The 17,401-nt window shown below is 35.5% G+C and overlaps 1 pseudogene; it reads left to right on the forward strand.

Moving 5' to 3' along the window:
* Window positions 1–17,401, forward strand: part of LOC100591250 — a 164,725-nt pseudogene that overhangs the window by 46,157 nt on the left and 101,167 nt on the right.

Below are 17,401 nucleotides of genomic sequence, written 5' to 3' on the forward strand. Positions count from 1 at the left end.
AAGCTGGTGCTGAGTATATGTGTGTTTGTGCACACGTGCATGTGTGTGGGGTGTGTGTGTGAGGATGTATCTTAAGGGCAGCACGTATTAAAAGCTTAGAATAGTCATTCTGCAGAATTCAATAGGGAATCAACATGTGCTGAATGGTAAATAATACATAGTTCCTTCAATAATGCTGTCAATCGTGAGTGTCTTTGGAGTTAAAGCAGAGTAAGTGGATGGCAGAGCCACATTATGATTATTGTGGGCCCTGGGCACTTTCATTTTACTGGACCTCTTTCTCCATAGTAAAAAACTAAAATGTATGATTTATCACTGCATTGGTGTAAGGGTGAATATGTTAATATTATATATGAAAATATTTTTCAACCTTAAATTTTTTTTCTTCTGATTTAAATATATTAAAACATGTATGTGGGCCTCTAAAAGTATTTTGGGTTTTAGGCACAGTGCCTGATGGATAAGTTGGCCCTAGTGGATAGTGGGTATCAGTCAGAAATGCCACAGTACTTGAAGAATAGGATCAGGGGAAGGGATTCTGGAGAGCCAGTGGGGACAGCATGTTACCCTAGCTGGGTGAGAAGGGGTAAGGGAAGTCTTGAGGGAATGACGAATTGGGAGCCACGGTGAAAGGAGAGGTAAGTTGTCAAATGGAAGTTTGGGGTCAGATGGAGAAATGGGCTAAGTCTTTTGGTGTTGAACCACTCAAAAATGAAAAGGTTTCATGCTTTTGTCTAGAGATAAAATTCAGTCATTTGCCACATGATCATTTTATTTTATGTTTAATTTTATTCATTTGCTTTGTTATATGTACCTATATTGTCATCAATAAATTAATTCCCTAGGAAATAAATTCTAGGAAAACATTTTAGATTATTCTTAAACTTCAAAATGGAAAGATCTCTAAATTGTACTATTTTAGTTCTAATATTTTGACTGAGATTAACAACATCAATGAGAAAAAGAAATATTGTTTTGTTTCAGTTGGGACATTAAAATATAATCAGTGCACCAATTTTTTGTGCACAGTAACTTCAGGGTTTTGAATTCAGCACATTTATACTTAATTTATAAGTGCTAATGTTTCTGGAATTATTTTAAGCAATATAGCATCAGATTATATATGAGCTACTTTATAATATTAGAAGTAATATTTAACTACAGGTTAAGTGACTACATTAAAAGGGAATACAATTATTTTAATGGATTTTTAATTAAATGCTTAAGTCCTAGGTAGTCTAGAGGTGCACTTTCAATTAAATTCATCTTTCTTGGAGGTTTGGTTAAAAGCTGTTGGCAAGAAGGAAAAAAAAGATTGTGTTTTTAGTTTTGGTAAACATCAGACAAAGGTACAAGAAAGAACAGTAGAATGTAATTTAATAATAGGTGAAAAACATAAACAGACATCTCACTAACTGTATAACTTGTAAACAAACATAAAATGTCTATTCTTGGTAATAATAAAGTACAAATCAAAGAGAGGCACCAATTTTACTACATAAATTAATTAGCAAAATATTGCATTATTTTATTCATTCTATTTTCTATATACAATTTATGTTTTAAAATATATCTTTTTCTCTGATTCAAAAACCATATAATTATGGATTTTACCCCCTTTCAAATGCTGTGTAATGTGGTTATGTTACATAAATACCAAAAGACAAGAGGGAGGAGGAGAAGTAGCAGCAGGAGGGATAGGAAGACGTAGGAAAGATAAAACAGCAAGCTCCCTACAGCTGAAAGTATTTAATCAGAGTCTGAATAGCCATTTGTTAAAGATGTTGATGAAGGGACTCCTATAGTGTATTGTTTGGAGTAGTTTAACTTCTAAGGTCCTTTCAAAGCCTACAACTGGATAAATCAGTGATTTCTAGTATTATTAATAAAATCTCTTACTAGGAGAAAAAAGCAAATGGCATTAGAAGTGACACAATTTATCTTCACAAACATGCAAAGCAAATTCAAGCTTTTGTAATATAAATAAAGAGCGAATTTCAGGCATCGTTTTTATTTTGTCATTAAATCTTAGGCTGCATTTGAGGCATTAAGTAAATGAAAAAAATACTTAGTTTCTTAATTATTTGGGAACTTCTAATATACAGTTACCTTAAATCTTACAGTTTAGATCTTTTCCTAAGTGTGGTCCTCGAAATACAGTATCAGAATCACCTGGAGAGCTTGCTAAAATGCAGATCCCAGTACCCTGAAACTGCTGGATCAGAAAATGTGGAGAATAAGTCCAAAGAATCTTCATTTTAAACTAATTTCCCAAGTTATTCTTATGTACCCAAGTTTAAGTACTACTTATTATGCTCTTGAAACTCAAAGTGTGATCCATGACCAGCAACATGAATATCGCCTGGAGTTTGTTAGAAATGCAGAACCTTAGGCCCTACCCCGAATAATCATTTTAACAAGAATCCTAGGTATTTTGGGTACATTTTAAAGTCTAGGAAGCCCTAATTAGACAATATCCAAAGAGTGACAAAATGAAGTCAAAACTTCACTGTTTTGTCAAGTATATAACGAGTCGTTTACTTTCACTCAACAAATATTCATTGAAAATAAACACCATAGGCCGGGCACAGTGGCTCAGGCCTGTAATCCCACCACTTTCGGAGGCCGAGGTGGGCGGATCACGAGGTCAGGAGATCGAGACCAGCCTGGCTAACACGGTGAAACCCGGTCTCTACTAAAAATACAAAAAAATTAGCCGGGCATGGTGGTGGGCGCCTGTAGTCCCAGCTACTCCGAAGGCTGAGGCGGGAGAATGGTGTGAACCCAGGAGACGGAGCTTGCAGTGAGCCAAGATAGCGCCACTGCACTCCAGCCTGGGCGACGGAGTGAGACTCTGTCTCAGAAAAAAAAAGGAAAAGAAACACTGTAACAGCTAATATTTGAGAATAAATGAAAGACACATTCTATTCTCATGAAATCAATAATCACAACATCATTTGGTAAATAAGGGATGTTTAAATATTTTAATTCTCAAATAATTTTACAAAGAATAAACAATTGGCATTTTTCACTGATTTAAGAATGAAACAGATTATGTGTACTAGAAGAAAATGATGTGAATTTTTAATTGTGAGTCCTGCTTTTGTAATTTTATATATTTTAATTGGTATACAACTAATTTTATTGATGTTCTCAGTCACTACATTCTATGTATTTGGTAATGTGATAGAGTGAAGATCTGGGGACAACACTACAAAGGTATTATCTAAGTGGAAGGGAAAGTGCCACTTTTAGAATGGCTATATAAGCTCCAATCAGAATGAAACTCACAAATAACAATAAACTCAATATTTGCATAGTTGTGTATTTTTTTAATTACCTGACAGCACAAAAATAGATTGTAGAGGAAATCAAGTTGGAAGAAGAAGGTACAGTGATTTTCCCATTTTTAAGTGTTTTAGCCTGCAGGCAGGCTCATATCTGCACCTTGTGGGCAGCTATGATAGTGACACAAAAATTAGCAGAGGGTTTTCCTCGAGTATTAGCAGAGTACTGATTAACACATGCATGTGAGGAAGTCACACAAGGCTGGAGAAAGGAGCACTCAAAAACATTAGAGAGAACAAACAGTTGCCAATAATGCTCACATAGGGTAGGAATCATCCCTCTTCTCATCAGCCAGACTAGAAAACCTTAAAACACACAAAACACTGGAATGAATAGTCAACGACTTTCCTTGGTATTATTAGCCTTTGACTGAAAACTATTCATGTCTTATATAGCAAGTCTTAAAAGCAAGATGCAAAAGGATCAAACTGTTTCCAAGAAACAACTACATTTGTGAGCAACGCTCAATAATATTTAGAGGAATAGAGCTGTCCAGCATTTAACAAGTAAAATTCAATGTCTGGAATCCAATAAAAAATTAGTAGCATGCAAGGAAGCATGGATGTATGACTCATCATGAAGAGAAAAATCAATAAAAACTGAGGTCACTGATGTGTTTTTGAATCTAAGAGTGGAGGGAAAGTAATAAGATTTCTTTAAAACAAGCAAGTAGAAATTCTTACTATCTTTTCTTAAACAAACAAAAAAAGAAAACATAGTTGTTTCGTATCTCCTACACTTTCCTGGAAATTCTATCCTCTTACTTGCGAAAGAAACAAGAAATCTTACAGGATAGGAAGGTAATTTGAGGAGTATGTCAGATTTCCCTAAATAATATGTCTTTAGGCATTCAGAATATACAGACCTCTTATTTCTGACTGCAAAAATAGCTAGTTGATTATTACAGTTTGCTGAAAAGGATGCTAAGCTTATATTTGGATAAGCTTCACCAAACATTGTAGAGGTAGAGGGGGAAAGAGAGAGAAATAAAAGAGATAGGGGAGAGAGCAGACTGTATGACTAGTAATAACAGAGCAAAATGTTTTAAAATATAAAATAAAAGGTAAGTAGTCAAATGCATGAACATAAGTTGGAAAGGTATATATGGATTACTGAAGAGAAGAAGTACATGCCTAGTCCTCATAAGACAACCTCTCTTCCACAGATCTCTCTGCCACCAATGATAATCTAGTATCCCAAAAGGAAAAACAATATGTAATAAATGTTATAAAGCATGAAGTATCATGAAATGAGCCATGAAAATCGAGAAGTATACATCATTCTATTTGTTTTGATACATGGGAATTATTGCTTTTCATAAAAATACAAACTAAAACTACAGGACAGTATAAGTAAAATCATGTGGAGAGGTCTATCATAGTTATGTCGGCCTTCCCATCGACTCTCCCACCCACCTTAGTCATTCTTTGTCTCTCGCTGTGTGAAGAGGATGTTTCTCTTGTCTAGTTAATCATTTGACACCTGATTGGTTAGTGGCTAGAATTAGATAACAAACCAGGCATTTGGTGGGATAAATGGAAGGAGAGAGAGGGGAAGGGTTCTGTGTAAAGGAAATTGTTATCAGAACTTCCATAGACATTTTATCATCTAGCCGTTTATGCTATTCTCATCTAAGCAAAGCAAAAATTATTGAATCAGCAATGGTCACAAACATGAACAGCATGCTTATTTAAAAGAATGTTGACCACAGACTCGAAGTTATCTGACTTTTTATCTTAATTCAAATCTGACATCCATCACTAACAGGACTTGTGCATATCTCCTAATTTCTTGGAGTCTTATAATCATATCATTGTCTTTAAAATTCATAGTAATTCTAAATTTAAAGTAACTTTAAATTTTAAAGTTTCAGGGAGGACAAAAGGGGACAAAAAAAAACTAAAGTCTGAAACAAAGTAGGAAGCCAAGACATACCAGTTCCCTATCTGCCATTCGTCTTTCTTAGATTACCCAGAATGTAGAACCATTGGCCATAAAACAGTCTGTGGACAGGCCTGACGGAGTAACAGTCAACAATGTTTACCTGCTCTGATAAATATTTTCATTGTCATAGCATATGGGAGCTCCCAAGATATTACCCAAAGCATACAGTTACTGGCTCAACATAAACATGAACAATGACTTAGAGATATCCTGAGAATAATAATTCCTGTCTCATAGGGTTTTAGGAAGAACAAAGAAGTGGCTTGTCTTATGTTAGGAATATGAAATAGCAGACGCATTTCTCTAAAGATGCTCTTGGAGTCATCCAGGATGGTGGGCTCATTTTTGAGATAACGCTGGATTAATCAAGACTCTTGGTTGTAACTGAGTGAAATTTACTTAATATCAGCTTAAATTGCTGCTGTTGTTTTTTGGGAGGAAGTATTATAATATGTAACTGAAAAATGCAGATATTACCCAGCTTTCAGGCAGAATTGTATCCAGGCACATAAACGCTGTCTTCAGAGGGCTGTCTCTTTTCATCTCCTGATTCTACCTTTCTCTAGGTTGTCTTTATTCTCAGGTAGACTGTCCCTGTGGTGGAAAACACATCCCCTGGAAGCTGAAAGTTTTCATTGTCACTGTAATGGATGATTCCAGAGAAAAGGTAGTGGTGTTTGTTTGTTTGTTTCCTAACAGCCTTCGCAAAAGTCCCTGGTAGAATTTTACTTCATTTGGCTTGGGTCACATGCCCTTTCTTGATCTACTGATTGTGACTAGAAAGATGGAGTCCTCAGGTTGTCTCAGCCAGGGCCCCTGGGCCTGCCCTACAGTTTTGTGTTGGTCCTGGGGCACGGGAATGGGCATAGCCCACCACTTCATCCCAGCATACATATGAGGAGTTTTATAATCAGGGAAAAGAAAGGAGTAAAAAAGTTCTATGCAGGTAAATGCATTACTAGAGCCTTTCAGAGTCAGTATTCATTCATCATTATTACAGTTTTTATCAAACTCCTAAGCATAATATAAACTGTAAGGTTTCTGTGTGTTAAGAAATAACCAGGTCATTTTAGTTAGTTTGACCAGCTTGGTTGGGATGTGGAGTGGAGTCGGTTAGAAGGAGTAAGGTCCGTTGGAGAGATGGAAGAAAAAGAGGTTGATTCCTGACCACCATTTCTGACTTTTAATTCCCAGCTTGTGGAGTCTCATCCTGCTCCCCCAGCTCCCCAGTGACCCAGAGCTGTACAAGTCCCAAGGCTGTCCCACCTACTATGGACCAAGCAATGAAATAGGTACTAGAAACACAGTGGTAAGAAAAATGAATACCATCTCTGCACTCAGCAAGCTAAGAATATAGTACAATAGTTGTTGTTTCCTGGGTTGGGTATTTCTGTCCTTGCTGTTCTTTAGAAATCACCTAAAGACACACCAGCATGACATCTTTTCCTTCCCCCTTCTGAGTTAACACAAAGGATCAAGTGGTTGAATCCTCAGGAAGACAGAGATCTGCCCAGAATTATGCTTTACTGATAATTTCAAGGCTACAAGGAATCAACAGGCATTGATAGAATAGGAAGAAGACAGGAACATCCTCTACTATTCCCCAGGTCCTTCCATTCTTCAATGAACATACTCTCTCTAACCCCAAGTAGTAGATGATCATGGGTGGTTTTTTTTGTTTGTTTGGGTTTTTTTTTTCTTTTCTTTTCTTTTTTTTTTTTTTGAGGCAGAGTCTCACTCTGTCTCCCAGGCTGGAGTGCAGTGGTGCAATTCCGGCTCACTGCAACCTCCCCCTCTCAGGTTCAAGCGAGTCTCTTGCCTCAGCCCCCCAGTACATAGGCATGCGCTACCACACCCAGCTAATTTTTGTATTTTTAATAGAGACGGGGTTTTATCATGTTGCTCAGGCTGGTCTTAGACTCCTGACCTCAGGTGAATTGTCCGCCTTGACTTCCCAAAGTTCTGAGATTACAGGTGTGAGCCACTCCACCTGGCCCATGGGTGTGATTTCTATTCTGTATACTACTGTCAAGAACTGTGCAATGTTTGAGATTTTACCCTACTTTTATACTAACAAGCTTTTACTGTTTCACAGTTGCTGACAGAAGACATGAGATTCCTGGGTCCGAAACAAAAGACATAATTACTCATGGCAAAAGAAGCAGCCAGGCCTTCATTTGTTTGTGTTAATTCCCCATGTTCCCCCAAATCTTACAAGGACACACAAACAGCCCATTGTGGATGCCTGCACCTACAATTAGTTACATTATATCAGGGAAACACTGAGCTTAGGGCATCTGCCACTTTTATAGTTAGTGGAAACAAGTCTATTCTTTATTGTCAAAGGAGATGTTAGCTCATTTCTCTGTGGAACTGTAGCCCTGAAAAATGGCTTGGGTAAAGATGATCAGAGCCTTGAATTCTTAGCATACCCAGCAAGAATATGTAGGGATAATCAGGGCCTGTGGCAAATTCTTTCTCAAAATATACTTTATTTTAGAATGTACTAATGTGTTATCATTTGAGATTCTCAGGAATTTGAGAATTCCCTTTCTCTTTTGTATCTTTAAATCATCTCTCTGTTTGTCCTTTTCAATGAGTAAACTTCTGCAAGTGTCATTCACCTTAAAAACCTTCCCCTCTTCCACTACCACACTTTACTGTACAACTACAACCTCCTGTCCTTAACAGTCAAACTTATTACAAGGTGTGTCTTAATTCCCTGTCTTTCTTCCTTTATCTCCCACTTCTTTGTCAACCCAACCCTCTAAATCTGGTACCAATGGAACCACTCCACTAACACAGCTATATGTACTAAATAAATTATCGGTGTAGTAAAATAGAGTATACTATATTATATACTAGTATATATTATAATTATATGTAGTAATATAGTATATAGTATATACTTATTATACCATATATAACTGTATATAGTCTGTGTATATTTATATAAAACTGTCTTAATGGAGTGATTCAATTGGTACCAGATTTTAGTAAATAAATAAATAAATATATATATATGTGTGTGTGTGTGTGTGTGTGTGTAGATATATGTTTTTATACTAAATACTAAAATATACTAAATTTATGTGTATATAGTAAATATATATTTAGTGTGTGTGTGTATATATATATGTATTTATTATATATATAGTAGAGAGAGACAGAGAGATCACTGTGGTGTGGCATATAGAAGATATTGGAGGGCCCCATGGTGGACGTGGAGAGAGCTGTAATTAGGTTACTGCAACCATCAATGTAGTTTAAATTAGTGTAACAGTGGAGATTAAAGATGGACAGATCTGACACGTGTTAGAAGGTAACTTTGATACAGTGAAATTTGGTATTAGGTTGATTGTGGATGAAGGAGGGGAATGTGTCAAGGATGACTTCTAAGTTTCAGGCTTGTGTATGTAGATAGATGGTAGTTGAAAAATCAGCTCACATTTTTCCCCTGATCTTAGTCCACATATTCAACTGCCTAATAACATCCCCAACTTTTCATCTCTTTTGATAATTCAAAAGAAAATGGATTTGGTGATCAGGCAAGCCAGAGATAAAACCAGAAACTTTAAAGTGATAATATTTCATCATCCAATCAGAGCCACATTTACACAGGTGGAGAGAAAGGACCCAGTATGTATTTAAACTGTCGTTTTATATAGTTCCTGAGCAGGTAAGTGTCCTCCTTTCCTCACTTACTGGAGGATGCTTAACTAGTGTTTTTCTTTTTCTTCTTCTTCTTTTTTTTTTTGGCTGTGAGAGATAATAACAAGTAGATAACAAAATTTGTCTTTTGACTTATGTACTTGACCATCAAAATATTTATTTCTAACTGATCTATTCATCTAATATACAATGTTTCTTCTCTTGTGTTATTTTGGTGAATGCCACAACCATCTATCCAAGTATTCAAGGCAATTGACCTTGACTCTTTCTTCTCCATCACATTCACTTAATAACCAAGTCATACTGATTTATTCTCCTTAAATTCTTTTATATCTTCCCACATCTCTCTATTTCTTCTGCCACTAGCTTAGGTCCTCATCATCTTTCATCTGGATTTTGGCAATAGTTATTGGTTGCCTTCTCTGCCCTCAGTCTGCCACCCCTCTTATCTATTCTTCACTCTGTTAGTGCCTACTGCCTATAAAGTAAAGCCATAACTCCTTAATGTAGTATAAAAGACTTTCCATGATCAGGCCCCTGCCACATCTCTAGCAAAATCTTTTTCCACTTTAACTCTCTCTCTAGACAGACCAAACTATTTGCATATTCTATGAACGTGCATACTCTCCTCCTAGCCTTAGCACAAGATAAGTCCTTTAAGCTTTGTTCCTTCTCAGTACTGTCATTCTCTTCAAAAGTCCTATTCACCTTTTTTCTAAACTAAGTGGTTTTTATTATTGCTTGGTGAGTGCCTGTGCTAGAAAATTGGTAACTTTTTTTATTTGCAGCAATAGCAGAAATTAGGGAAATAAAATCCACAGAGTTAACAGCATGCATTTATTTCCTACTCAATTAGATCTGACTTTCAAGATACCAGAGATTGTAGCTGCCAAGAAAAGAATAAAAGGAAACACACAGGATAAAGGATGACATTTTTTTAAAAAAAGTCGGGAGAGAGCATTCACCATGAAGAAACCATTCAAGAAGCCAGCTTTACCATCCCTGCCATTGTCAGGTTTATCATGACTTTGTACAGGCAATTTTATAAACACTAAACATTTGTAGTCAAGATGAACCATCAAATTCATTACAATTTTAACAGAATATAATATCTCCAATAAATTCTGTAGAGAACAACTGGAAAGTATGACTTTTATATACTTTATGAAATACAGATTAAGTCATTTTACAGGCTGGAGGACAACAAATCTTTTTGAAAAGTAGATGTTACATGTGAGCTGCACTTGGTGATTTTCTCCCATTGTAAGCTGCTCCAGTTTACCATATGCATCAGTAAAGATAATTTTGTTTACAAGCAACAGAGTCAATTAACTAAAAAATAATTAAAGGGAGTTGTTGGATCGCCTAACAGAAGTTCAGAGATAGGGAGGACTTCAGGCATAGTTTAATCAGGGCTCCAACTCCAGTTCTCTGTAAGTTCTTCAGTTTTGTCCTGTCTTGATTGACTTTATCTTTAGTGTAGCTCCACTCATGGAAGCAAAGTGGTTATGCAAAATGGCTCACATTCATACATTATAGTTTCCAGAGCAAGAGAGCATCTATGTCCCAGGATCCCTGGCCTAAATGTTGAGCTTCCTACTGACTGGATCTCATCTGAAGTAATGCAGTCCTCATGAGAAAGCCATATGCTAATGAAGGGACTTCCTGATCCAAGTACTGTGGTGAATAGAGATGAGATTATGCCAAATAAAGCCCATCCTGGATTTGGAAGAGGGGCAGTGTTTATCAATCCCACATAAACTACATGATATCTCTAAAGTGAAAGAGGTAAAATTTCCCTAAAGAAAACCTGGGAACCACCAGGTTTATTTAGTATGAAAGAAGGAAAATGGATGAATCCCAAACAGGCAACCAGTCAATACTCACTACAGACACAATTCATATTTGTTCATCAGAAGATTTAGAAATTATTTTGTAACCCAGATGTTTCAAGCTACTTGTGAGTAGTCAAAAATAAATATCAAGAGTCTGCTGCGAGGGTGAAAAGAGGGTAAACAGAGCCAAGGAGCCCAATTCTGAGAAATTCCATCAGTGAGTATAGATGCATTAGAAGATTGAATGGTGTGGAAGACTCTCAAACTACTCATTCATTCATTCATTCATTCATCCATATGACATATATAGGGTGTCTAATCTATGCCAGAAAATATTTAAATCAATGGGATCTTTAACCCCTTAAGAAATTCATTCTGTCAGGCACTGCAGAATTTTAAGGAAGAAATAAGCAATTTTGATATATAGAGTGATTGCCACTATAGTAGAACACAGGAAAATAAGGCCATATGGAAAACCTAGCAGAGTCTTCACCAAACTCTTCAATATTTCTTCCAAACCTAACACTTCTACAGTGCAATCTCCAACATAAAACACCCTAGGAGCACTTATTTTCAATAAACAAGTATCTGAGAGTAGTATATTAAAAGGCAAAGGAAGAATAATTTATCTTACTCTGGTTCTCAGTTAAATGGTCACACAATCTAAAAAAAAATAATATGAAATGATTTTGACTGGAAACAATCTCAGGGAGCTCTTAAGTACAAAATACATTTGCTAATAATATGCATTCTTTTAAGATATTATATTGTGTGACCATCTGAGGAAATAGTTGTGAGGGATACATAGAGCAAAAATATTTAGAGAAAGGACATTAAAAGGAAAAATAGCGGACATAGTTTATTCTTTTTGACAGTCTTTTATAGCATAGAATCATGAAATCTTGGGTCCATATCACAGTGGTAATGCTGAGAAAATTCTAATCACTTTATCCTTATTCCCAGCAGTGTCCTGGAACTCCAATTCTAAGAGTAAGGCTTTCCATAAGCATCTAGCATGAAGATATAACTCAGAGAATTTTTGAAAAATTGTTTCTTCACGTGAAGTATACTTGATAATAACATTTTAATGTAATATTGAAATTTCTGGTTCTTAACTCTGTTAGGCAGAATCTTGATAGCCAAGAAAGTCACTTGTGACAGTTCCAGAATAAGGGTCTAATATCACAGCAATTTAACCCAGTTTCATCCTATATCAGAAGTATTCGATCAGAAAAGAAGTAACATTTCCTTCAGGTTAACAGAAGTAGATCATTTCTCATAACAGATCATGTTAAAATTGTCTTGAAATTACATAGTTTTGCTTACTCTAATATGTATATATATTTAAATATTTTGGTCTGAGTACAGATTTAGGAATTTGGACTGAATTGGTCTAATTTAATTAAACTGAGAAATCGAGCTAAATTATGACATTTGTGATTCATGTGACATTGATTGTTAAGCAGACTACTTTCTATACTCTGGCTAGTTGGAATTTATGGTCCACAGTCCAGTACATCAGAATTACCTTGGATCTAGTTAGAAATGCAGAATCTCAGACTTCAGTTGCAGATCTACTAAATCAGCATCTGCATTTTAACAAAATCCCTAGGTAATTAAAACACTTACTGCACCAGGCAATCTTAACTCTGGCTACACATTAGAATCACTTAGGGTGCTCAGACCTCAGTTGCAGATCTACTAAATCAGCATCTGCATTTTAACAAAATCCCTAGATAATTAAAGCACTTACTGCACCAGGCAATCTTAACTCTGACTACACGTTAGAATCACTTAGGGTGCTTTAAAAATGTTTTAATACACAGGCCTTAGCCATGCCCAATTAAATCAGACCCTGTAAGGGTGGGACCCTGGCACTGGTATTTTTTGATGCTCACCAAGTGGTTCTAATGTGCTGCCAAGTTTGAGGACTATTGATTACACAATGCCCAATCAGTAAATTCAGTGTATTCTGAAAGGGCAAAAAGAAAAAAGAAGTCAAACCAATTACTTAGTATTTGGTCCCACTCTATAAATGATTGATTTTTTTTAACTTTTAATAAGTTTGCTTTGCTATGGTGTGAACACAGCCTATTATGTCTCAACCTGCCCAGAAATGTATTGTATTTTAAATCAAGAAGAGAAATGCTTTACCATCCACATTAAATAAAAGGAGACTTAACGTTTGTTTTTCAATTTTACTTCCCTTTTCCGACATTATTCTCCAGCCTGACAGAGCTAAATGCTAAATTTCAGATAAACCACTGTACTTTTGGATTGTCCACCCTCCTCTCCATATACTCAATTTTCATTTTTCCCCTAAGCCTAATGGACTTCCTGCCTCTGGATTTCTATATTGTTCACTGCTCCTGCCATGCACTCTCACTTCATGGTCTTATATTGTTAGCTCTACTAGTTAGTGGAATAAAAATATTGTTTAATTTCTACATATAATCTCAAGCATTACCACATGCCAAAATCTTAGATATGAATAGGAAAAAAATCACAGCACAGTACATGTGGCCATCACTATCATCTCGTTTTATAGATGGGGAAACTGAGTCTCAGAGAGACAAGGTAACTGGCTAATAAGTTAGAACACTGTTTTTCCCAAGACTATTTGACTCAAAATACAAAGGAAGTTTGGTATGTGTATGTGCGTGTGTGTGTGTGTATGTGTGTGTATGCATGCTTATTTCAACTGTAGTATAGTACTTTAATTAAAAATTCTAGGACAGATTAAGAATATAAACATGTTAGGCTGGGTGCAGTGGCTCACGCATGTAATCCCAGCACTTTGGGAGGCCAAGATGGGTGGATCACCTGAGGCCGGGAGTTTGAGACCAGCCTGGCCAACATGGTGAAACCCCATCTCTACTAAAAATACAAAAATTAGCCAGATGTGGTGGCATGCACCTGTAATCCCACCTACTCAGTAGGCTGAGACAGAAGAATCACTTGAACTTGGTGGGTGGAGGTTGCAATGAGCCAAGATCACACCACTGCACTCCAGCCTGGGTGACACAGTGAGACTTTGTCTCAAAAAAGAAAAAAAAAAGAAAAGAAAAGAAAAGAAAAAAAGAAAAAGAAAAAGAATATGAACACATTAAAACATATTAAAAAGAACACTCATTCTCAAAATCTATGCCCACTCTTGTCTTTGGAATGGACTCAGTGATTTTTCTTATTTTCACTAACTTTGTTTCTTTTGTCAGAAAACTATTAAAGTTTGGTAAGTGGGTCAAGGGAGGTGGTCATACTATATTGTTTTCTTTAAAATTTGTTTTCATTACATAAATAACAACTGGATAACTTTTTCTTGTAAAAAATTAGAACATCATAGATATGACTAAAATCTTTTTGTCCAGCACAGCCCTGTGCACACCCTGCACTAAACCCATTTGAACACCTTTTCTCCCCCATCAGAAGTAGTATCCTTTAAGACATTTTCCAATGTATTTAAATATATATGGCACATTGCAATAACTCTTGAGGATGGCAAAAATCATTTGTGATCTAAAGCTTAGTATGCTTGAAAATTAAGAGTTTTACTTACGTCTAAAATTTTAAAACCAGGAAGGATATCTAATTCGGGGGTTGACAGAATTAAAATTCAAAATTATATCTTAACTCCACAGAATAATACCCTAAAGTCAGAAAGATAACAATTTAGCCATCATAAATATTGAGCCCTGCGTAAAAATACAAGTAACACATAGAGACTTCTGGTTTAAGATTAGTTCATATGAAAAAGACCTAGAGGTTGGTTATCACAGACTCAAAACATAATAAAAATCCTAGCACTTTGAAAAGTCAGTAATTCTTATCTTTAAAATAAGATTCCTTTGAAAATATCAGGAATTATACCAGAATATCTACTTTTTGAGGGAAAATACTAAATTATATACAATTTGTAAAATAGAGTGAACCAGTAGTTTTTAAATATTGGACTTATTTGATGACTTAATATCTTCTTTGTATATATTTTGTCTCTTTTATTAAAAAAAATCCAATGCCAATTAAGAGAAAACTCTTTTGCTTCCCTCAGGTCATATCCTCTAGTCTTTATTACATACAGTACAAAGCACTCATTACAGATCATAGGATTTTAGCCTGAAAAGGTGCTATGATGAGTCATTGCAATAGTAATACTTCTCCATTTTGATGTCTTCTTGAATAAGGATCTTGCCGTGTGGAATTAATGCTGCTTGTTGAAATGCTGATTGTCTCGTAGGTTGACTATATTTTAATGAAGAATATTCATTCCCAATATTCTTGCTGGGATGTCTGAGATTGGGAGCAGGGAAAACTATCCATTAGCAGACATTCTATCCATTAGACACATGCGTTCCTATGCTAAGTCTCCACCTTTCTGAAAGATGATTATTTCTTTGAAACTTGTCAAAAGCCATAGGTTTTTATTTAAAAATAAATCCCCAAACAAGAACATTTAGAATTTCTCTATCCACCAGCTACCTGAAAATACCTCCCTAGATTTATGGATATCTTCTTTTTGTGATTTTAGATACACAAGTACTGATTACACAGGGTACAAGGAAGTGTAGCTTCTGAGAGAGAAATTGATTTTTCTTTTCTAACAGAAGATGAACATCATATTCATTTATCATGACCTTAGCTGATCATAAGACATAGGTGATCATGAATCTTGACCTCTTTCTGTTTTTTATAAAATTAAAGTAACCACTCATATAAACATGGTATTTCAGAAAATGGCATCTTGAGTGAGAAGGAAGAAGTTGAATCAATGACACAAATGTGTATTTTTAAGAACACCAAACCATGGTTTCATTTTAATTTATCTATCTCTGCCCTGATGTTCCTTATAGCACATGAGAAGGAGATTCAAGGTCTTGACTCTATTACTGGCTTTATTCAGCAGTGCCAGACCAATAATAGGTGTTTATCTACTAGCGTGTGCTGCTCCTGATAGAGTAGCTTATTGTAATTCTCCCCTCCAGTTCTCCTTCCCCAAGGAAATACCTATATCTCAGATCTGTCTAATTAACCAATATTTGAAGAATAGAAAATTATGAGCAATCCCTATATTCATCATTGATGGGCTTTAAAAAGCTCAATAAAGTTTCTAGGTACATTTTCTTGTTTACACGATGAAGCAAAATGGATCAAACAAGCAAAGATTTGTGGCAACAGAGATGGTGCCTTTGTACAATGTAACACATACTGTGTATCAAAGAAATATTGTGCCACTTCTTCAAAGCTGACATTGGAATGACTTTGTAATCCTGACCATCTGTCTTCCTCCTCTAGATGTCGATGAATGTGCAGTGGTGAATGGAGGCTGCCAGCAGCGCTGTATTAACACTCTGGGCACCTTCCACTGTGAATGTGATACAGGATAGAGACTGCATGCTGACGAACGCACCTGCATAAGTGAGTAAATATTAGAACCAGCTTGAAGCCGTTTTCAATGAAAATCGACCTACCCATGTAGAGGCAGGAAGGAGAGGTTTTTCTATTGTGAAAATATCTATAGAAGCTGACAGTTTTCAGTACAATTCTATCCCTTAGGATTTTTTTTAAAAAGATATTTTGCTATTAAAAGACTACCAGACAAAAGGTGGGGAAGGAGATATAGAAATTAACATTCGGAAGCAAACCTTGAATCCCCAAATATGTAAATATTTCTGTGGCATATAATTTCTGCCATATACAGTAGAGTACACATTTGTTAGTTGTTGCTTATATACAAGCACAGCATAGAACTACAATAAAGTGAAGATACTGGGCCATTATAATTACTAGCAACAATGTCACTCATTTTAGACTAGAAAGAACTGGACTCAGAACTCCCTGATTAGAATTCAAGCCCCAGCAAAATTATAGCAGATTATATGCCAAATATATTAGGACTGTTCAAGCATAGTTAAAACTACACACATGAAATCTGAAATTCTGTATGTTCATTGTGCATCAAAATTTCTTAATACTATTTGTGGGTAGTAGGATTATTATTTTTTGTGTTTGTATTTTTCTGAATTTTCTAAATTTCTTAAAATGAGCATATGGGACTTTCACAAACAGAAAAAAAAAACTTTAAAAATTCTATGTTTCCTATATGACTTGTAAATGCTCCTTGTTTTAACTGAAGTAATTTACATAAATTTTTTTTTTCATTAAGTGATGATCCTCAGATCACATAAAAATGCATTCTAACTTCATCTCCAGGTCCCTTTTGAAAATATTTATATTATATTTAAAAAGTAGTACTTTGTACAGCACAATTTAATTACTGACTTTTTGTTTATAGGGTTTGTTAACTAGTTCATCCATACATAATTGTCAGTATCTTACAATATAGTCTATAATTATGAAACTTGGAATCAAAATCCGCCAATTTCAACTAGCTTTATAACATATACCCCTCCTTCTTCTTCTTAACATATCTTTTAAGAAATTAAAAAAAAAGGCAATGCAAACAGGTAAAGATGTCCTATTCGCAGGTCTGATTTTGATATGAGAAAACAGATTCTGAGAGAAAAAGAAAAAAAATTCTTGAAGTCAAGTGAAGATACAAACTAAAGTCATATCCTAGGCTTCAAGGAGCTCAATATCATAACGAT

This window comes from Nomascus leucogenys, chromosome 11 (assembly GCF_006542625.1).
Source record: "Nomascus leucogenys isolate Asia chromosome 11, Asia_NLE_v1, whole genome shotgun sequence".
Lineage (NCBI taxonomy): Eukaryota > Metazoa > Chordata > Mammalia > Primates > Hylobatidae > Nomascus > Nomascus leucogenys.